Source organism: Myxine glutinosa, chromosome 9, assembly GCF_964187855.1.
Source record: "Myxine glutinosa chromosome 9, kmMyxGlut1.1, whole genome shotgun sequence".
NCBI classification, from domain to species: Eukaryota; Metazoa; Chordata; class Myxini; order Myxiniformes; family Myxinidae; genus Myxine; species Myxine glutinosa.
Window position 1 is genome coordinate 99,217,618 of NC_136269.1, and position 23,143 is coordinate 99,240,760.

Below are 23,143 nucleotides of genomic sequence, written 5' to 3' on the forward strand. Positions count from 1 at the left end.
TTTTTGGGGTGGGGTGGATTTTGCAAGTATCGTGCTCTGCATGACGTGTTCTTGTTTTATGATTGATGTGATTCAAATTGAATTTTCACACACTATGCTGTCTAACTCAAGTGTATATGAAGATAGTAATTGTTTTGAGAATCTTCACAGACTATGCATCTACCTAACTCAAGTAGAACTAGAACGGCATTCGGTAGAGAAGAAACCTCCATCAGGCTGAACAGTTTACGTTTTGTATCCACAGAGATGCTGGATCTGCGTCTGGATCTGAACCAAAATCGAATCGGCTTGTTCTTGTCACTTACCCAACTCATCCACCAAGTTTTGTCAAACTTGTCCACAACTTTTTGAGATATCGTGCTGTACTGTATATCATTTTTGGCCACATCTCTCAATGGTGAAGAATCACTTCAAAAATTAGAAAATTCTCAAATCCATATCTATATCTGGATCTTCACCAAAATCGAATCAATTCGTCCTTGTCACACACTGAGGTCCACCAAATTTTGATGATCGGAGTTCACCATCTCACCAATTATATAGGTATCTGGGTTGAAATCCGAATACATTTGGGCTTCTTATACAGCATTGTACATATGGATCTACATTTGGAGATCATGGCAACAAGTGGTGGCTAGGGTGTTGATAATTAAGTTATGAACTGTAAGAAAATAACTGTTTGAAGCCCCATATTTAGGTGCATCATGGTAAAAAATGTTATCCTATAAAATGTTGTGCCGATTAGCCCTGGGAGATCAGTGGAGTAGCGTCACAAACAAACAAACAAACATTTCATGATTACATATACACAACAGGTCAAAAGTTTTAGAAAACCTCAATTTTTCCAGTTTTTATTGAAATTTATGCAGTTTAATGTCGCAATGTACTCTGAAATTAAGCATAGAACAAATAAACAATTGGAGATTAAAAAAAAGAAATCATATAATCATTTTGTTTAACAAAATTTAACTTAAAATTTTGACTCAGCAAAGTAGCCACCTTTTGCAAATATAACCGCCGAACACACTCGTGGCATTCTTTCTACAATGGAAATCAAATATTGTTCGGGAAGTTCTTCCCAACACTGTTGCAGAAGTTCCCACAAATGTGTTGCACTTGTAGGTTGCTTTGCCATCACCCTTCTGTCCAGTTCATCCCAAACCAGCTCGATGGGGTTTAAGTCTGGAGACTGTGCTGGCCATTCCATGACTTGAAGCCTACCGTCTTGTTCTTTTCCTCGAAGGTAGTTTTGACATAGCCTGGAGGTGTGTTTCGGGTCATTATCTTGCTGTAGGATGAACTCCTGACCAACTCGGCGTATACCAGAGGGTATTGCATGGCGCTGCAAAATTCTGTGGTAGCCCTTTTTGTGCAGGGTGCCAGTCACTCTGTGCAAGTCGGTGACTCTGGATCCAGCAAAATAACCCCAGACCATCACGCTTCCTCTTCCATGTTTGACAGTTGGTGTCACACACTGAGGAACCATCCTTTCGCCTACTCGACGGCGTACAAAAACCCTGCGTGATGAACCAAAGATTTCAAATTTTGATTCTTCGGTCCATAAGACCTTCTTCCAGTCTTCAGTAGTCCACTGGCGGTGCTTCATGGCCCAGGAAAACCTCTTTTTCTTATTTTGCCATCTTAGCAATGGCTTTCTTACTGCCACTCGACCTCTCAAACCTGCAGCTCGAAGTCTTCCCTTCACAGTTGAAACTGAGACCTGCTTACTTCGACAAGTGTCAGTTATATACCTGCTTACTTCGACCAGTTATATACACACACACACAATGATTATTTGTGAATATGCACGTATTGATATGTGATTATACATACTAGCAACGGTACCCGCCCTATTGGCGGGGCTTCAAATGGGAAGCCCAAATGCAAAGGAAAAGTATCAGAAATTGAAGGCTTTAAAAATTTTAAACGATTCATATAAACATCCGTTGAATCATATCACACGCAAATCATCAAAATCTAAACAGTACATGTCACCCATTTTGAAAAAAGATTGAATTCTGCAAAACGGAAGCAGCCGCTACACATCTTTCTCAGTCGCACATTTATGTGTGAAGAGTGCGCGCCGAATCTGTAACACAGAAGCGGCCGCTACACCTGTTTCTCAGTCGCTTTGCACACGCTGCCATGTTACTTCGGAGCCGCACGTTTATATAGGAAGAGTTCGTCAGGAGTCTATGTACTCTCTCCTGGTACGTAGAATAAACAGTATTTGTAGAATTTCAACAAAAGCCACATCACTGTTCATATCGGTAAATATTATTCCATCGTGTTTGGAAAAACTGGAAAATTGGAAAATTTGGAAAAACAATATAGCCTATTTTACTCCCAGGGGTCCCAGGAATACCCACCCAAAATATCGTTGCGATCGGTTGAGCTGTTTTTGCGGTACCTTTGAACGGACGGACGGACATTTGGTGAATTATAGTAAGATTATATACACACATATTATATGTAATTGTACATATTATACATACCGTGGCATATTATACATATTATATGCACACATACACCCATGAATTGTGATTACAAACACACACATGTGCGCGCACACACACACACACACACACACACACAAACACACACACACACTAATGGAGATGGATACATGCGCATACACACTTTCTCACACATATACACATTTACACACACAGATACGCATGTGCACACACTTGTATGCATACACACACACGGAGGTGGATACTTTGAGGCCTGGAAGGGCTCTGTTCCACCTTCTGAAACCCGTGTATGAAGATGACAATCACCGACACACACACTCACATATGCACACTCACACACACACACACACACACACACACACACACACACACACACACACACACACACACACACACATACATACATACACACATACCCACACACACACATACCCACCCACACACACACACACACACATACACACATACCTTGTAAGGGAACTCTTGTTATTTTTATTATTTTAATTATTATTATTATTATTATTATTATTATTATTATCTATATAATAATACCGTAAGGACTCGACTTTGTTATCCCTTTTACGCCGCACCCAGTGACCCGATGCCCACGGCACTCATGGATTTACGATCTACGAACCGCGCTCTTTGTTTATCACGTACAGCCATACTCGAAAAATCTGAATTAGCCGACGTTGGGGCCCAAAAGCATCCGATTAACTGCTGACACGACGCCATCTTATGACGCCATCGTATTGGCGTCTGCTGGGCGAAGGCGAAGCGAGCCGTCCGCTGATTGGACAGTCGAGTGGTGTTAACATGGGTGGTGTGAACCAAATGGTCTTTTTATTCCCTTGAACATTTTAAATTAGGATACATAAGGAAACGTCTTTATTGTCATTTTAATAAAGTTAAATGGAGTGACGTTGCGATACTCGGGGTGCGTTGCATAAATCCTCGTAACTCAGAGAGGTGTAGCAGGTGGCGAGACACGTAAGGAAGCTTAAAGATAACGAGCTGAAAACAGACGAACGATATGTCAATCCCTTTCTACACCGAACGGCAATAAAAGTATGAGAGCGGGAAGGCATGGCCTGAGCACTTCGAGCAGAGAGGACTGATTGTACTTAACTTAAAGAGAAAAAATTGGAGCTTAACGGCAGAAGAAGATCCCATGAGCGCTCCCCTATGCCATCCATAATGGTACACTCTATCCATACACCACATCCTCCCTTCCGTGGATGTTCCACGGGTTTCACGTCTTTATCGTCATTTTAATAAAGTTAAATGGAGTGACGTTGCGATACTCGGGGTGCGTTGCATAAATCCTCGTAACTCAGAGAGGTGTAGCAGGTGGCGAGACGTAAGGAAGCTTAAAGATAACGAGCTGAAACAGACGAACGATATGTCAATCCCTTTCGACACCAAACGGAAATAAAAGTATGAGAGCGGGAAGGCATGGCCTGAGCACTTCGAGCAGAGAGGACTGATTGGACTTAACTTAAAGAGAAAAAATTGGAGCTTAACGGCAGAAGAAGATCCCATGAGCGCTCCCCTATGCCATCCATAATGGTACACTCTATCCATACACCACATCCTCCCTTCCGTGGATGTTCCACGGGTTTCGGCTAGTTATTATTATTATTATTATTATTATTATTATTATTATGAGGCATATTGGAGGGGGTGGGGTGATGGTTGAAGATCGTGCCATGTTTGTGTACATATTACGTAGGTGAACCCAAATGCATTAGCAGAATATCCACCAGCAAAAGAAATTGGATATAACCTCTGGACTAAATGAAAGGATGACCTCTGGCCTAAATATGGATTGCAACTTTTTGAAGCATCCATTTTGGCACAGGCTGCATGAGATCCATTCCTATTTGGTACGATTCCTCTCGGAGGGCTGAGCACAGTTCCATTAACGAGAATGGTGTATATGTGAATAGTTGCTGATGCAACATTTAAACACATTACAAAATGCCTTTTCAAATAGATTTCTAGAGATCGTGCATGCTTTGTGGCCAAGGTAGATAGATGTATGACATCCATGTCATGTTGTTCAAAGCAGTCCTGTACTACAGCTTTGATGGATGATGGCATCGTCACCTTGAAGCATGCCATCATTATTTGGATACACATGCAGCATTAAAGCATGACTGGTTGGCCACGGCCCCTAGCCATTGCACGTATGTCACCGGCCTTGCATTATCATGAGGGCTCCTAACCCAAGTCAGCTGAAATGTTCCCCAGACCATTACTCCACCTCTAGAATCCTGAACTGTTGGTATGATTCATGACATGCAATGATTCATGAGATTTCCATCTGTTCAACCACACACTAACCCTTCCATCTGTTCAAAGCAGTGTGAAAGAGGATTCACTGAACCGCGTGAATTTCCATTGGTGCAGAGTCCACTGTCCACAGCACAGCTGTAGGCCGCGTATTTGGTCCTCGTCTGAAATTTGGGGCCCGCAAAGGGACGCCAAGTTTCATGCCCAATAGTGATGCTACACACGTTAACAATCATGGCAGCAACTCTCCAAAAGAAGGGCACTCAGTTGTGAGGCAAAATAATTTGAGTAGTTCTGCAGTTTTCAGATGCATAATCACCCTCTCAGAATTGCTCATCATATCCTGATGGCACGGACAGACCATTCTAAGATTGGATGACTAATGTGAACCAGGAAGCAGGAACTTGAAATCTCATTTGGGTATCACGAAACATTTTGGCAAAATCTAATTGCAAGCAATAATAGCTGACATGATATTTTTGCCAATTTGTTCTAATATTTGTTCCCTGGTGAACATGTCCATGATTTTCGAGCGTGCCACCCCCTGTGGCTTTGTATTATGTGTCCGCTCTGATGGTTCTCCACAATAGTCTTTTTGTGGCCAAGGTGCTTATTGATAAAGACTTTTTCCTAACGTTTTCCCTTTTCGCAGATTTTGTTCTTTACATTTTGTCAAGCGTGCTCTATTTCCTTCTTTCTCAATGGCATTCGTGAGCTTAAACAGAAATGCTTATCGAGGATTTCTGGAGTTAAAGTTAAATTACGTTATTGTAAGCTCCGACCGAATCCTTTATTTATTTATTTTATCTTTGGACCATCTATTTTTTTTGCAAAAACATTTTTTGGGTTCAATGCACCATTTACAGTTTGTTTCTATCATGTGTACGTCAGTCGCAACTTATAAAAGTTGAAAGTTACACTTCATGGACACCCTATACAATTCTGGTCATAGACAATAGGATAGGTGAACAATGATTTTCTGGGCCTCCATGTAAAAAGTCCATATCTGACATGGAAAACATTTTTCTTGTGTTGGAGTCTTGAACGGGTTTTTCTAGTTGTGTTTGTGTGGGCGTTGTCCTGTGTTGATGGGATATTGAAATGCTCTGGTTCTTATAAGTTTGGGTCCTCCAAAGTGTGAACGTATCAAGTGTGTTAAGTGAGCAATCGCGCAATTGTCCGAATAGAATCAAACCGTTGTCCCTCCTACATTGTTTTGAGCATGTTGTGCACCTCCTCTCTGTACTTCCTTTCCCCCTCACTATTCCACTTCCCCTTCTCATTCCCACCTTCAAGTCCCCGACCTCCCCGTCTCTTTCCTGTCTTCCCATCACCTACCACCACCATGTGTTACGCTACGCACATTAGGGAGTACTGCTTTGTACAAGACTGCTGGAAGGAGACTTAGCACAGGTGAGATGGACTGCCTTTTCTTGTGCTACATTAAAGAGAAAAGATGTTTTTACCTGAATTTTTCGAGAAAGTGCTTTCAAAAAATGCACAGTAAGAGCTTTCTGCTGAAAAATCGCCTTCATTTATTTATTTTAAGCTTATATTTATGCTTGGCCATGGACTCATTGATCAATCCTTGTAGTTCACCTGGCAGGTAAAATTATGTGCGTTTTCTTTCATTTCCACTCTGGTTGCTAATTCCTAAAACTATCGGCAGAGGGTGCAACGAGTCATAGAAGTGAAAGCACCTTGAGGTTAACTCAGAATATGCACAAGCAGTTGTTTCGTTTCTTCCCGACAGGTGCAGTCAGTAGTCGCCACCATCTGTTTGGTGAATCCAGCATCTTAGCGTGGTCATGGTCAATACGTGGCCCGTGCTGCACCCTCACACTTCCCCCACCTCGGTTTTACACTTTTCACCATTAATGGTCACTTTAAATGTTTTACACAAAATTTGGTCACCAGTTATTGGATAATTAATTATTAGACAATATTTTAAGATAATATTGGATAAAAACCAGTTATTGGATACAGCTGCCATTATTTCCACTCATACTTTTGTTCACCTTCTTGCTTTGCGTTCAGTTACATTCTAATTCCCTCTTCCTGTCCATCATTATGTTAATGATATTCACATTCTGGGAAATACCTTTGTTTTTGCTGGCCGCCTTTTCTACCTTTGTCCTTTAGAAAAATAAAACTTTTTTATTTTATCTTTGTTTGTTTCCTAACTTCCTCGTTTTATTACGACTTTTATTTCTCCCCTCTTTTTCCTTCTGCGTCCCTCATTAAGGGTTTTTGTGGTTTTCCCACCTGAGCATTCATGTTGTTTTTCGATTTTAATGACCTTGCATGTAGTTTAATATTAACTAGCAGGTATTTGTTGTGTTAAAACTTTCAGGCAGAAGCAGTCCTGACCAAATGTGGTTTTGATATATACGGTATATATCCTGATTCTGATGTACCATAGTCCGTTAGAGAGCGTGTGTGTCTACTGAAGCGGTTTATTGGCAAGGGTAATACTGGGTGGTTTGCCATTGCGTTCCCAGCAGTCGTTAGGGCAGGAATTTGGAAGTTGGACATGGTGCCGGTGACGATAGCTCACCCAATCTTCGCGTAGGACACCCTGGGAATCTTTAACGCATGCCAGCTACTGCCGGCAGAGGGGACACCCAGTTTAACGTCAATCTGAGGGATGGCACACATTGATGAATCACTCTGATTGTGAAACACTGAAATGACAGTTTATAGCTGCGTCAGGATTCAAATCCAAGCTACACAGCTTAGATGCAAGTGTGCGTACCTCTAGGGTCTTGGCCATCCTGACAGTCATATATATTTATATATACTGCATAGATACACACACACATTATATATATATACAGGCAACCCTCGTTAATCTGACCTGTTGAATCCAGAAATCTTGCTATGACCAAAACATCCAGGAACAGATTTCCACCATTCATTTTATCCCTCGAAGTCGCAAAGTTGTTTATCCGACAATCTCTTTCATCCGACATTGGGTGCTGGGAACAAAGTAGTCCAGATTAATGAGGGTTGACTGTATATTTATATATATATATATATATACACTGCAAAAAAAGAAACGCATAAGTAGTAAAATCGTAAATATCTGACAGAGTGTTGCCGATATCCATACAAAATTAATACCAAAAATGAATTGGTCATTTCTGCATGGATTGGGATTGATTTCTGTGGAAAGAATGAGGTACTGCAGAAATTTGGCGAAAAGATGGAACAATCGCAAAAACACAACCACGTGAGAGCCTGGTGCCGAAACACACCAACATGACATACACGTGCAACATCACTTGTGGGGCTATAAAAACGTTGGGTTTTCATTTGCATGCCATCACAATCTTACAGCAAGTGAACAGCGAAAACATGCCACGACTCACGGATGAGATTCTTCGGCCACACGTCCTTCCCATTATGCAACAAGCGAACGTCATTTTCCAACAAGACAACACCCGACCTCACACGGCAAGACTGACAACAGCCTTTTTGAGGAATCACAACATTCAGGTCCTGCCATGGTCCTCCAGGTCTCCAGATTTAAACCCAAACGAACATTGATGGGATGCACTGGATCAACGACTGCGAGCATGTCAGCAACAACCACAGAACCTCCGACAGTTGGCACAAGCACTGCAGGCAGAGTGGGTGAACATCCACCAGGCCACAATTCGGGATCTGATTGCTTCCATGGGACGACGATGCCAGTCAGTTTTGGACTCTAATGGTGGCCATACAAGATATTGAGCACAGATGACCTTCACCTTGAAAATCTACTGTTCCATATGTGCCATATGGAACCTGGGTCAATGATAATGATGTGTGCCAATTTTGAACAATCGATTACCATCTGTTGATTATTGATATGATATATAAAATATACATCTAAAATCACTTTTGCGTTTCTTTTTTTGCAGTTTTGCGTTTCTTTTTTTGCAGGGAATATATATATATATCTATATATATATATATATATATATATATATATATATATATATATATATATATATACATACATATATATACATACATATAGATGTACAGTCTTGGCCAAAAATATTGGCACACTTGCACTTTTTTCAAATAACTCACAATGTTCTCGAAAAAATAAGTTGAAATTGACAAAAGTATTGGGTCTCCACAATTCTTTATTTCACTGTTAATATTACAGAACCTTTGTTTTTGATTCAGAACTTGATATATCCTTTAAAATCAGAAAATAAAAAGAAATGGCAATGAAAAAATTATTGACACCCAAGACTTAATATTTGGTAGCACAGCCTTTGGACAAAATAACTGCAGTCAAGGGCTTCCTATAGCCATGAATGAGCTTCCTACACCTCTCTACTGGCAGTTTGGCCCACTCTTCTTGTGCAAACTGCTCCAGTTCTCCCGGATTTGAAGGGTTCCTTCTCCCATCTGCTGTTTTCAGATCTTCCCACAGGTGTTCAATGGGATTTCGATCTGGACTCAATGCCGGCCACTACAGAACAGTCCAGTGTTTTGTCTTGAACCATTCCTGGGTGCTTTATGAAGTGTGTTTGGGGTCATTGTCCTGCTGCAAAACCCATGACCTTTGACGGAGACCCAGCTTTCTGACACTGGGTTGAACATTGCACTCCAAAATGCCTTGGTAATCTCCTGATGTCATGATGCCATGCACACATTCAAGACACCCAGTGCCAGAGACAGCACAGCAACCCCAAAACATCACTGAACCTCCTCCAAGTTTGACTGTAGGGAAGGTGTTCTTTTCTTTGAAAGCTTCATTTTGTTTTCTGTAAATATAGAGATGATGTGCCTCACCAAAAAGCTCTAATTTGGTCTCATCTGTCCACAGGACATTCACCCAGAAGGATTTTGACTTGTTCAGGTGTGTTTTGGAAAACTCCAGTCGGGCTTTCTTTTGTCTCTCTCTCTCAGCAGTGGGGTCCTCCCGGGTTTCCTCCCATAGAACCCCCTTTCATTGAGTTGGCCACGGATGGTGCGAGTTCAAACTGTCGTACCTTGTGTCTGAAGGTCAGCTTGAATCTGTTTGGCAGTTGATTGAGGTGCTTTATCCACCATTCGAACAATTCTTCGCTGCAATCTTCGATTACGTTTTTATCTTGCAGCCACGTCCAGGGAGGTTGGTTACAGTGCCATGGGCCTTAAACTTCCCGATAACATTGCGTACAGTGGACACAGGAACATCAAGGTCTCTGAAGATGGACTTGCACCCTTGAGATTGTCCATGCTTGGCTACAATCTTGTGTCTGACCTCCTCAGACAATTCTCTGGTTTTCTTTCTTTTCTCCATGCTCATTGCGGTGCGGTACACAAATTGATACAAAACAGCAGAATGAAACAAAAGATTTCGTATTTTTTTCAGCTTTTTTTGTTTTGTTCCACTGCAAACCAAAGAAATACAAATGTGGATACCAAAAGGTTTTTTTAATTTAAAGAATTCTCTGGACGAAATGGTGCATGATTTGAAATCAGTGCAAGGGTGCCAATATTTTTGGCCACGACTGCATATATATATATATATATATATATATATATATTGTTGTGAATATGAGAATGTTTTTTTTTATTTTGTGGTGGTGGTAAAATGTTGTAAAAGGTTGTTGTAAAAGGTTGTTGTAAAATATCACCCCTCCTCCCTCCGTTGTGGTTGTATAAAGGTCAAAGGGCGTTCCCGTAGTTAGTCCATAGAAAAACATACATGTAGGTCACGATATATCTTTTCTTTTGATAGTTATCTCTTATTCTGTGTTTTAGGATAAGGCTGTGTCTCCCATTAATTAAAAGTACTCCATTGCACCAGTGAAAGAGAATAGACCCCCTTTCCTTCCCATCCCCAAAAGCCTCGATTGCCCATATTACCTCCCCTCCGATCCAATTGCCGCCATTGGCCACGAGGCAGGGTTGGGGAAGAAAGGCGTGTCTCCACCTCGTCAGAGGAGGGGAGGGGCGCGCCCGCCCGTCGTCGTCCGGGGCGGAGCCCGAGGGTCGCGCGACCAACCAGGGCCGCGGTGAGTGACCCGGTAGGCGTGCTCTCGGAGTCGGCGGCTTGATTTCGCTAGAGGTGATAAAAGCGACTGTAAGGGACTGCTTTAAGAGAGAGGCCTTGGAGATGAGCATGAGATGAGAAGAGAAGAGAAGAAGAGAGAGATGCGTTTTTACAGAGGAGAGCAGAAGACAGAAAGGCCTGGAGTTGGACTTTGAGTTGGTCTGAGTTGGTTGGGAGTCGGTCGTCAAGTGCAGAGTGGTGAAGAGTCAGTCAGTAGAGGTGGTGGTCAAGTGGTTGCGTTGGTTGCGGTGAGGAGTCGGTGGTAAAGAGCGAGGGACCAAGAAAGAAAGAGAAAGAGTCCTGAAGCACGAGAGGAAGTTGTTGGACTGGGTGGGACTAAGGAAGGAGAGAGAACCCGTCACACCAATCCCCCAAGCTCCGCGTTAGCTCCACCAAGCTCCGCGTTGGCTCCACCAAGCGTTCAGCTCCACCAAGCTCCGCGTTCAGCTCCACCAAGCTCCGCGTTGGCTCCACCAAGCTCCGCGTTGGCTCCACCAAGCGCTCAGCTCCACCAAGCGTTCAGCTCCACCAAGCTCCGCGTTGGCTCCACCAAGCGTTCAGCTCCACCAAGCTCCGCGTTGGCTCCACCAAGCGTTCAGCTCCACCAAGCTCCGCGTTGGCTCCACCAAGCGTTCAGCTCCACCAAGCTCCGCGTTGGCTCCACCAAGCGTTCAGCTCCACCAAGCTCCGCGTTGGCTCCACCAAGCGTTCAGCTCCACCAAGCTCCGCGTTGGCTCCACCAAGCGTTCAGCTCCACCAAGCTCCGCGTTGGCTCCACCAAGCGTTCACCTCCAGCCATCCACCTCCTGCAATTCCCCGCGTGAGTCCGTCTTTTGTTTGTTCTGTCCTGGGTTAATTAAGTCTGTATAAGCTAGTATTTTCCCTGTGTCACCTGCGTCTTATGTGTTGTGAATAAACCTTGATTGCTTTCTTTTTGCTTGTGTGTAAATAGCCAATAAATTCAGTCGTATTTCCAAACCTTTCTTTGCCTTCTTTTTCCTCTTTGCATTCGTCGCCTTTGTCTTTTCCCCATTGGGCAGCTACGGTGCGATACGGCCAAAGTTCGGGTGGAATCGGGTGAGTTTGTTAGGTCGCGGTTCTAAACCACCGCTCGGTCAATAACATCTAACCGCGATCGGTAACAATTGGTAGTCAGGAGGTGGGATTCGGACCTGGGACTAAATTTGTTAGGCCCAAATTTTGGAACACCAATTGTGTTATTACCGTAACAATTGGTGTCGGGGAGTGAGATCGATCCGGAGCGCGCTTCACGCGCTCAAAATTATAAAGTACCGAAATTTCTTTTGTTTTATAAAGTAAAACCCGAATTTTGAAATCGCGCCATGGCTGTTCAAGGCGACGGGATGCCGGTGGGAGAGATAGAGGGGTTAGAAGTAACCCAGGATCAAATGGAGGGGAGCAATGAGGAGGCGGTTGAGGGGGTGTCAGACGCGCAAAATGGCGCTCTCGCGCACGTGGTATCAGACGCACAAAGGGGCGGCTCGCACGAGCGCGGGGTAGCCGCGCCCGCTGCGCAAATAGCGGGAATTGATGTGCGGGACCTCATGGCGCAGATTAATGCAACCATACTAATGGCATATATGGGGCTAGAAGCAAAAATGGATGCTCAGGGTGAGCGATTAGAGGGCCAAATGGGGGTAATGGGAAACCAAATGGAAGCAATAACGAACAAATTGAGAAACCAAATTGAAGCAACAACGAACGGAATGAGGGCCGATAGAGAGGCACGGGAGCAGAGGGACAGAGACCGCAAGTTGGGCGAAAGGGTCCCAGGGGTGCACGAGGAGGTAACGCGAGTCGAAAAGCGCTGGTTGAGCGAAGCGGAGGAAAGCACGGGTACAATGACGGGGGTAGGAATCGCGACACGGGGTTTTGAAAAGCCGGCGACCGATGAGGTAGAGGGAATTTTATTAAAGCCAACGGTCGCCGAGGAGAATAAAGAAAAAGCAGAAGTGGGCATTGAAATTGAAGAGATGACGGAGGTAGCCCGGGAATTGCAGGGAGAAATGGATAATGTACAAAGTCTGTGTTCAAATCATGATGTGATGCTCACTAACCAAATAAAAAGTTTGCAGGTGGCAGAGGAGGTGCGACGAGGTACGGAGGTGAGTGGCAATGTACATGATGTGAGAGGAGATTCAGTTGGCTTGGGGATTGGTTTGGATCCGGGTGTTCGTGAAAGGCCGTTGGTGAGGTGTGTGACAGGACAGGTGTGCGAAAAAAGAGGTGTGCGAGAATGTCCGACCATGGGGTGTGTGAGGAGAAAGTGTACACCTGTGGTGAGTGTTACGGAGGAAGTAACGAGAGAGTGTACACCTGTGGTGAGTGTTACGGAGGAAGTAACGAGAGAGTGTACACCTGTGGTGAGTGTTACAGAGGATGTAACGAGAAAGTGTACGTCTGTGGTGAGTGTTACGGAGGAAGTAACGAGAGAGTGTACACCTGTGGTGAGTGTTACGGAGGAAGTAACGAGAGAGTGTACACCTGTGGTGAGTGTTACGGAGGAAGTAACGAGAGAGTGTACACCTGTGGTGAGTGTTACGGAGGAAGTAACGAGAGAGTGTACACCTGTGGTGAGTGTTACAGAGGATGTAACGAGAAAGTGTACGTCTGTGGTGAGTGTTACGGAGGAAGTAACGAGAGAGTGTACACCTGTGGTGAGTGTTACGGAGGAAGTAACGAGAGAGTGTACACCTGTGGTGAGTGTTACGGAGGGAGTAACGAGAGAGTGTACACCTGTGGTGAGTGTTACAGAGGAAGTAACGAGAGAGTGTACACCTGTGGTGAGTGTTACGGAGGAAGTAACGAGAGAGTGTACACCTGTGGTGAGTGTTACGGAGGAAGTAACGAGAGAGTGTACACCTGTGGTGAGTGTTACGGAGGAAGTAACGAGAGAGTGTACACCTGTGGTGAGTGTTACAGAGGATGTAACGAGAAAGTGTACGTCTGTGGTGAGTGTTACGGAGGAAGTAACGAGAGAGTGTACACCTGTGGTGAGTGTTACAGAGGAAGTAACGAGAGAGTGTACACCTGTGGTGAGTGTTACGGAGGAAGTAACGAGAGAGTGTACACCTGTGGTGAGTGTTACGGAGGAAGTAACGAGAGAGTGTACACCTGTGGTGAGTGTTACGGAGGAAGTAACGAGAGAGTGTACACCTGTGGTGAGTGTTACAGAGGATGTAACGAGAAAGTGTACGTCTGTGGTGAGTGTTACAGAGGGTGTAACGGGAGAGTGTGCGCGAGAGGTATGGTGTGTAACAGGGAGAGCGTTGGTGGAATGTACGGACGGCGTTGGAACGCCAGGTTTTGTGAGGGTGAAAGGGGTAGCGTATGCTTGTAGGCATGCAAGTAAAGCATCGATGGTAACCAGGTTAGCGGTTAGGGCGACGGATAGCCGATGCGAGCACTCGGGGCGTGGGGTGCTTTGTTGGGTGCGAGGCCCGGCGCGGATCGATGCTGCGTCGCTTCTCTTCGAAGCGTCGTTGCCGATTCGGGCTTGGCCCCGCCCCGCACGGTCGAGTCCGGGCTTTGCCGGGCGAGGCGACCGGTCCGGTTCGAGGGCGAGTGGGAGGAGGCGGAACGGTGCCCCCTCGTGGGGACGGGGTTCCGACCGGGGGAGATTGAGCCATCGGGCCCGGGACCGCAAGGTGCCGCGCCGAGATGGTGCGTGGAGCCTCGGTCCAACCAAACCACCTCCCTTGAACCGAAAGCCGGACGGATTCAACCTGCAGGCAAAAAACGACCCGCGTTCATTGCTCGGCTGTACGAAGCCGGGCTGTAGATGTGAATTGGCGCACCGAGAGGATGTAATAAGTAGACGGGTGATGTGAATTGGCGCACCGAGAGGATGTAATAAGTAGACGGGTGATGGTGATAGTGATAGTAGTGATTTGAAACGAAATTTAGAAAAGTGAATAGAATTGGCGGCAAATGGAAAATTTTTGAATTGTTGGATTTGGACGAGCGAAATTAGTAGTGAGAGACCCCCGATGTGGTGGGATGGCAAATCCACCATCCCTCACAGGGGGGGGCAAAGGAGCAATAGCTTATGGGGTGTATGGCAGTGAAAACTAGCCCGGGTGGGTTAGGATATGGTGTGTAGGGATCTAGAGAAGATGACCTTAGGTGACGTTAAGATTAGTTAGTGACTGATACCTGTAGTGGGGACACAGGTAGATTAGTATGGATGATAATGACGTGGGAGCGCAATAGTTTAAAGGGACGACTGGGAAGCGCAAGTTTCAGAGGGGAGTAGTTAGCTGAGATGATGCCGTGTGTGTGAGGATTGAACAGGTGAGAATGGAACAGGTGTGATTGCACAGGTGTGCAACTGAACAGGTGTGTGGAGCAGTGTATGAGGGAGTAGTGGTGATTGCGTGTTGTGTTGGCCAAATGGTCCAGGAAGAAAGGAGGGTGCAGGTGGCACCAGGTATGATTGCACAGGTGTGCAACAACAGGTGTATGTGGTTGTATGGAATAAATGGTATGGAGTAGTGGAATGGATGGTAGTGGAGTGAGAATGGTGGAAATTGTGGAGTGGAGTGGATGGTGCAAAGGTGTGAATGGGGGAAGAGTGGACCCCCATCACGGATACCCGGGGCGGGTAGTGTAAGTGTTAGGTAGAGGGTGTAGGTAAATTGTGGTTGGATATTGGCATCTGTGGTGCGAGTGGAAGAATGGTCTTTGGATGGGTGCATTAGTGTTGTGGAAATGGCTGGGCGTGTAGCCTGTTAGTGTGTGTAGTTGGTTTGGGCACTCCACCACTGTGAGGATGTCGGCCAGGTGAGGCCGCAGGTGGGCTCTGGGAGCCGGTAGTAGTTGTTGTGGATGGGGCCCGAGGATCCGGAGGACGGACCCGGGTAGCCCAGTGCCAGAGGGCACCATGGGGTGACAGAGCCAGGAGAGGGGCTGCCCCCAGTTAGATAGGTTAGGGTGAGGAGCTAGGTAAGCTCGGGTGGCAACTACAGTGGTGGAGGTGTGCAGGTGGGTAGACCTGTTGGGAGAGCTACACGTCGCGGCCCAGAAATTGTGCGAGGGCACCGGGAGATGAATCGGGGGAGTGAGACCCCAAATTGAAAAGCACCACAGTTTGGCCAATGGGAATTGGTTTTTAGAACCCATAGTGTAAGAGGGCCAATGGTTTGGCCGGAGAAAGACCCCGGGTAGTGTAAAGTGTGTTAAAGTCATTTAGAGGATAGGTAGGATGAAGGATCTCCTCGCACCATCTGCATCCACTCACCTGAGGTGACAGGTACTCCACACCATGCCATGTTTTATTATTTTTTATTGTGCAAATGTTTGGAATGTGAGACACATCATGACGTGGGTGTGACATTGTGCTTTGATGTTCCATCTCTGCCTCCTTATGAGGATTGATGATGAATTGATGATGGCAAATTTTTGAAGTAGAGGGATTGTGGTGACGAATTTGATATAGGGGAAATATGGGGAAGACGTGACAGTAGTGACGAATTGGTAATGTGTAGGTTTTGTACATAGGGGGTAAGGGCAAGGGTGGGCTAGGTAACGGGGGGGTGACGTACGGTAGGGACGAGCTTTCTCACTTCGCCCTCCGTACGCATTTCGCCTTGCATTGCCTTTTTGATGTGTACCCTTGAGACCTTACCCCTCGCTCATCTGTCTTGTCCCCCCTTTTTGTCTCCCACATGAGGACCTGAGCGCCGTTGGGCGCCGAGGGGAGCGTGCGTGGGTCGGCCATTGTGCGCCCGAAATTCCCAGAACCAGCTGTCTGCATCGATGCACCACATTATGGACCACATGTCAGTGGCCGAGCACCACTTATGGACCCCATGGGTTGGGGCATGGCCCCTCTGCTGGAACCGGCCATGAGGGCCAGAAATCTTGCTGGCGGACCTTGGCCACAGGGCACCAATGCCCCACAGGTGAACCATACACATAGTCGGCCTGGTGGGCCATAAATAAATAAAAAGGACACATTGGGTGCAAGTTTTATTGAAAATAGGCCGCCAGTAAGCAAAGCAAAGAAAATGACAACAACTGGAAGAAATAATAATAACCAGCAGAGGGAGCCGAAGAGCAAGAGATCACCTGCAGGGTTTGGGTTTGTTGGATTTATTTTATTGATGAACAGTGGTGACTGCACTGATTGGTGCTTGAGGGTGTGTTGGTGCGTTATAGGTGCTTTCATGGTGCATTGATGCAGAGCAGACTGTCCTCCCCCCAGAAAGAACAATTACAGGTCCTGGGTTAGTTTTGTAAATAAAAATAGCGTCAGTGTAAATAATGCTTCCCACCGTCAGTGTATAGTTTGAAGACCATTCCGCAATTCGGTTAACTGTGGGCGTAAGTCTGTTAGGCAGGGTGCAATGGAGCAGCGGGACACATTTATTTATGTTTTAAAACTGTCGCACTCAGGGTCAGGCTAAAAGTAGAGGGAACTACACCTACATGCCACACTAAGGTAAAAGTAATAGGCCCGGGACGTGCCTAAGGGGAGGAGGGTGCAGTGTTGTGAATATGAGAATGTTTTTTTTTATTTTGTGGTGGTGGTAAAATGTTGTAAAAGGTTGTTGTAAAAGGTTGTTGTAAAATATCACCCCTCCTCCCTCCGTTGTGGTTGTATAAAGGTCAAAGGGCGTTCCCGTAGTTAGTCCATAGAAAAACATACATGTAGGTCACGATATATCTTTTCTTTTGATAGTTATCTCTTATTCTGTGTTTTAGGATAAGGCTGTGTCTCCCATTAATTAAAAGTACTCCATTGCACCAGTGAAAGAGAATAGACCCCCTTTCCTTCCCATCCCCAAAAGCCTCGATTGCCCATATTACCTCCCCTCCGATCCAATTGCCGCCATTGGCCACGAGGCAGGGTTGGGGAAGAAAGGCGTGTCTCCACCTCGTCAGAGGTGGAGACACGCCCGTCGTCGTCCGGGGCGGAGCCCGAGGGTCGCGCGACCAACCAGGGCCGCGGTGAGTGACCCGGTAGGCGTGCTCTCGGAGTCGGCGGCTTGATTTCGCTAGAGGTGATAAAAGCGACTGTAAGGGACTGCTTTAAGAGAGAGGCCTTGGAGATGAGCATGAGATGAGAAGAGAAGAGAAGAAGAGAGAGATGCGTTTTTACAGAGGAGAGCAGAAGACAGAAAGGCCTGGAGTTGGACTTTGAGTTGGTCTGAGTTGGTTGGGAGTCGGTCGTCAAGTGCAGAGTGGTGAAGAGTCAGTCAGTAGAGGTGGTGGTCAAGTGGTTGCGTTGGTTGCGGTGAGGAGTCGGTGGTAAAGAGCGAGGGACCAAGAAAGAAAGAGAAAGAGTCCTGAAGCACGAGAGGAAGTTGTTGGACTGGGTGGGACTAAGGAAGGAGAGAGAACCCGTCACACCAATCCCCCAAGCTCCGCGTTAGCTCCACCAAGCTCCGCGTTGGCTCCACCAAGCGTTCAGCTCCACCAAGCTCCGCGTTCAGCTCCACCAAGCTCCGCGTTGGCTCCACCAAGCTCCGCGTTGGCTCCACCAAGCGCTCAGCTCCACCAAGCGTTCAGCTCCACCAAGCTCCGCGTTGGCTCCACCAAGCGTTCAGCTCCACCAAGCTCCGCGTTGGCTCCACCAAGCGTTCAGCTCCACCAAGCTCCGCGTTGGCTCCACCAAGCGTTCAGCTCCACCAAGCTCCGCGTTGGCTCCACCAAGCGTTCAGCTCCACCAAGCTCCGCGTTGGCTCCACCAAGCGTTCAGCTCCACCAAGCTCCGCGTTGGCTCCACCAAGCGTTCAGCTCCACCAAGCTCCGCGTTGGCTCCACCAAGCGTTCACCTCCAGCCATCCACCTCCTGCAATTCCCCGCGTGAGTCCGTCTTTTGTTTGTTCTGTCCTGGGTTAATTAAGTCTGTATAAGCTAGTATTTTCCCTGTGTCACCTGCGTCTTATGTGTTGTGAATAAACCTTGATTGCTTTCTTTTTGCTTGTGTGTAAATAGCCAATAAATTCAGTCGTATTTCCAAACCTTTCTTTGCCTTCTTTTTCCTCTTTGCATTCGTCGCCTTTGTCTTTTCCCCATTGGGCAGCTACGGTGCGATACGGCCAAAGTTCGGGTGGAATCGGGTGAGTTTGTTAGGTCGCGGTTCTAAACCACCGCTCGGTCAATAACATCTAACCGCGATCGGTAACAATATATATATATATATATATATATATATATATATATATGTATATGTATATATATATATATATATATATATATATACTGTATATATATATATACTGTATATATATATATATATATATATACATATAATTTTGTATACATACATGTGATAATGCATGATGATTGTACACGTAACACTACCCTTTTTGGTAGTAATATTTGGTGATGTCATGTGGAACCTCTCCACTTGTCATTACTCATATCATTTGATCTATTTTAATTACATTGAGATTTAGAGCTAGCTGTTGTCTTGTATGAATCATTTCATCTTGTTAATAAAACCAAGATGATTGTTTAAGACTGATGGTTATCTCACCTTTGCTAGCCCCGTGTCACTAATGCACACAAACCTTTGGATTGTGCACCATGATGTGGGTTCCCACCCTGTTGAGAACTTCGGTTAGTTTGCCATTACAATGCCTCATTGTCTCGTTTTGCGTTGATCAAGCATTTTAAGTTTCTCCTATAACCGCTTAACTCGCTACCGTAAAGCTTTCTCAGTCTCTACTCTCCAAGTCCGACATGTGTAGTCACCTTGTAGTGTCTTGCCATTTGTCACCTTTCTCACTCTCTACTTTTACAACTTCATTTCCTTTCGGTACGTTTCACTTGCACAACTCTTCCTTTACTGTATGTTGTGAGTACTCTTCTTTTATTTCACCCTAAGTTTTACAAGAGATTAAGAATTCTATGAAAGTTGAAGTTAGAATTACATTTTTGAAGCAGAATACTGCCTTATCCTATTCGTCATGCAGCTTTCTATGCTGGCATGGCAGCGGGGGTCAGGTCTCGTATGGTTTGCACCAAGGGAATTCTGATCAGTGACGCAATGTAATTGTCTGGACTAAGACGAGTATATGGTTGTAAAGAGGCTTTTGTTGAGGTCATAGAAATACTGTATGAACTTTTAAACCAGCTTTCCTTCATGACATTTTTGAAAGATACGGCTATCTTTCTTCCTCCCTTCGCCTCTGTCTGTCCTCCCCGTCGTTCGCCCTCTCCATCCTTCCCTTTTCTTTTCCCTCCACTTTTTATCCCAATCCCTTCTGCCCCCTCTCTTTCTCTCTCTCCTTGTGGCTGGATGCTTGTAAGACTATTTAGATTGTGCTGTTTTCAGGCCCTCTTTTTCATATCACCTGAAAAACGTTCAAGGTTTTTTTTTTTTTTTTTTGTATACAAGATCGAGGCTCGTGAAAGAGCTAACATTAATGACACAAAAAGTCAAACCGACACACAAAACACAAAAAATAAGGGGAGCGGCAGACAAGATGGGGAGAGAGGGGGAAGGACACAAACACAACATTTGAGAGCAGGTTCTCATTTAAGGGGGATTATGCACCCCGAGAATACACTGTTGGGCCATGATAATTGAACAATGAAGAACTGCCAAACAAACTGGTCTTTAAACTAGCTATAGATTCCATGGTGATTTCTATTTTCACCAATGCCGCGGAATCAACACGTTTATAGAACAATGCATTTTACAATGTTCAATCCCCAATGCCGGAGAAATTGCTTCATTGAAATGGGCATTTCTCCAATTGAGGATATTGTCTTTGCTAGAATATATTTTGGAATACCAATTATAATAACTTTTTCTTTTTTATACCTTTGCACATTGCGTATTTTACTTGTCGAAGAAATAAGGAAGATATTATTTGCTCTCGCTGCATTTATCTTGATATTCCTTACCTCACATTAACTTCCGTTTAGGGTCTTTGAAGATGTGTTTTTCTCTCTTGCTTATGTTCTCTCTCTCTCTCTCTCATTCTCTGTCCCTCTCTCATCTGTCTCTGTCGACAGGCAGCCCTCCCCATCTCTTCACCCTCTCACGCACTCCCCCTTCATTCTCATCCCATGCTCATTGCGGTTATTGCCAGTGGCGCCGGCGCAGCGCGTCCCAGTGGGAGGAGGAGAAGGAGGGGTGAGAGAGCAAAGAGAGAGAGAAAGAGGGAGGAGATAGAGAGAGCGACAGAGAGAGGGAAGCGAAAGCAAAAAGGAAAGAGAGGGACAGCGACGATAGGAAAAGTGGCGCTCAAGCAAGGCGGCAGAGGGCAGGCAAGGAACAAGCTTCTGTTTTTGTCTGCAATCAAGCGAGTTTGTTTGTCCAGGTAGGCAGACATCTGTGTGTTTTTTTTTCTTCTACAGGACACAACAATAGCGTCTCCATCTCTCTGTGTTACTATCGTATTGTCAACATCTTAGCCGCTGCATGCACATTTGTCTTATTGTCTTTCTGTTTTATCTGCAAACGCTTCATCCTGTTTGACTGTGTTTCAGTGGTTACGCATCTGTCTTTACGTGCCTCTCTTCCTGCTTTTCTCCTTCTCTTTCGCTTCATTGGCCTCCATCTTCGCTGTCTTTTTCCGCATCCTCTTCTCTATCTTGCTCATCCAGATTTTCTTCCCCTGCTGTATCTCCATTCTCTGACTCTACCACTCCCTTCCTTTCAGCTGCTTCTTGATTTTTTTTCCCCCTTTGTCATTGCTATTGTCATTGTCATAACTTAATGACCAGGATGGTCTCAGTATGAATGTTGAAACCCAGTACCCACCTTCGTACCTTCGTACCTTCGTAACGATGTGGTTGTCCTCAAGGTGGATTCGACCCACTACCACGCCACACCGGTCGCCAGGTGACCTACGAATGAGGCACTTTCGTTTCACTGTCTCAGTAATGATGCTAATGACTTGTAATCAACCACATTTCGTCTCCCCGCTCTCCCTTGTGTAATGTCCATTCTGTCTCTGTCACTGCATGTACAACTTTGAATTGTGGTGTCTTACCTTTCATATATCTGGTGTGTGTACGTGTGTGTGTGTGTCTTCCATAAAGCTGGATTCAGCACTAGGATTATGCTCTCTCTCCTCTCTATCCTTTCTCTCCTCCTTAGCCAAAGGCGCTTTCCCTACCCGGCCACTCCACTCTATTTATACCTAACTCTCTAGCATGTCCCAGCCTGCCAAACACGCTTTGCTCGTCAACCCTTGTCTTTTCATTCTCTCTCTCTCTCTCTCTCTCTCTCTCTCTCTCTCTGTCTCTGTCTCTGTCTCTCTCTCTCTCTCTCTCCCTCTCTCCCTCTCTCTCCCTCTCTTTTGCTCCTCCTCCCCTTCTCCCTTCCTCTTTCCTCTCTCCCACTCTCTCCTTGGTCCATGGTACTCTTCACCTTCAGAGATCTCTCTTAAACTGTCCGGGTCACAGATTTGACAAGAAACGTTTGGCGATTATCTAATGTTGCCATTAATGTGCTCATCTAGTATTCATACGAGGACAATTCTTTATTTTTTATTACTTGACAATATATTGGTAACAATTTTGTCTGGGCTTTCTTACAATATCTTCTTGGAATGTTTTTTTTGTCATTATCTATCCTAGATGGAGAACTGAGTATCATCCCATTGTGCTTAGAGGTCTGGCAGCCTCGTATGAGACAAAGACGGACAGATAGTCGGACATATAATGGAAATCAGATTCAGGACAGTCAATGATAACAAAACGCAAAATCCGTCCGTAAATGCCGAACAGTAATTAGGTTTCCTTGGCTGTAAGGTTCTTTATCTGGATTAACAGTGCAGTTCATGCTTTTCATGTTGTCATTTCTGTGCAAGTGAGAGCTCAAAGTGGTCTTCTGTGGCTTCTTTTCTTCAGTCTCCCCTTTTCTTTTTCGCTGTTCTTCGCTGCTTGATCTCCAAGCTCCCAGCCTGTTTGACATGCCTGGTATTTGGTGGGGGTCTGTGCGGAAGGGGTGTGGGGTCGCGCCCATTCCCATCTTCGGTGGACGCTATGACACTGTCTTTTTCATGCTCTTTGTCTCCGTCTGCACCTCTAGCTTTGTGTCTGGTTTCTGTACGTCTCCATCTGTCTGTCTGAATGTCAGTGCTCTCCGTCTCTCTCCCTTGCTCCCCCTCTCCGTCTCTTACTCCATTCAAACAGAAACATTACTGTCCATGACGAGTGCTAATATTAACTGGTTAAAATCCATGTGACCATTGTCCTGTACACTGCCTGATCCGTGGTAATGCTCTGTGCAGATATCCTTCTTTCCTCTGCATTTTAAGCTCATTTTGTTTTGCCGAACAAGCATAAAGGCAGAAACACATACTATCAAGACCGGTGTTTTCAATGCTGGCTTCAGAAT

The 23,143-nt window shown here is 45.4% G+C and overlaps 1 protein-coding gene across 7 annotated transcripts in view; it reads left to right on the forward strand.

The window, feature by feature from the left end:
• The window catches only part of GSE1 (Gse1 coiled-coil protein), a 228,486-nt gene that overhangs the window by 84,744 nt on the left and 120,599 nt on the right, over window positions 1-23,143 (forward strand). The window contains exon 1 of one of the 7 annotated variants that reach the window (XM_078784565.1): window positions 20,991-21,116. The exons of the other annotated variants lie outside the window; for them this stretch is intronic. The gene's annotated coding sequence lies outside the window, so the exon portion shown is untranslated. Of the gene's footprint in view, window positions 1-20,990; window positions 21,117-23,143 lie in introns of those variants that run through there. 7 annotated transcript variants of the gene reach the window in all.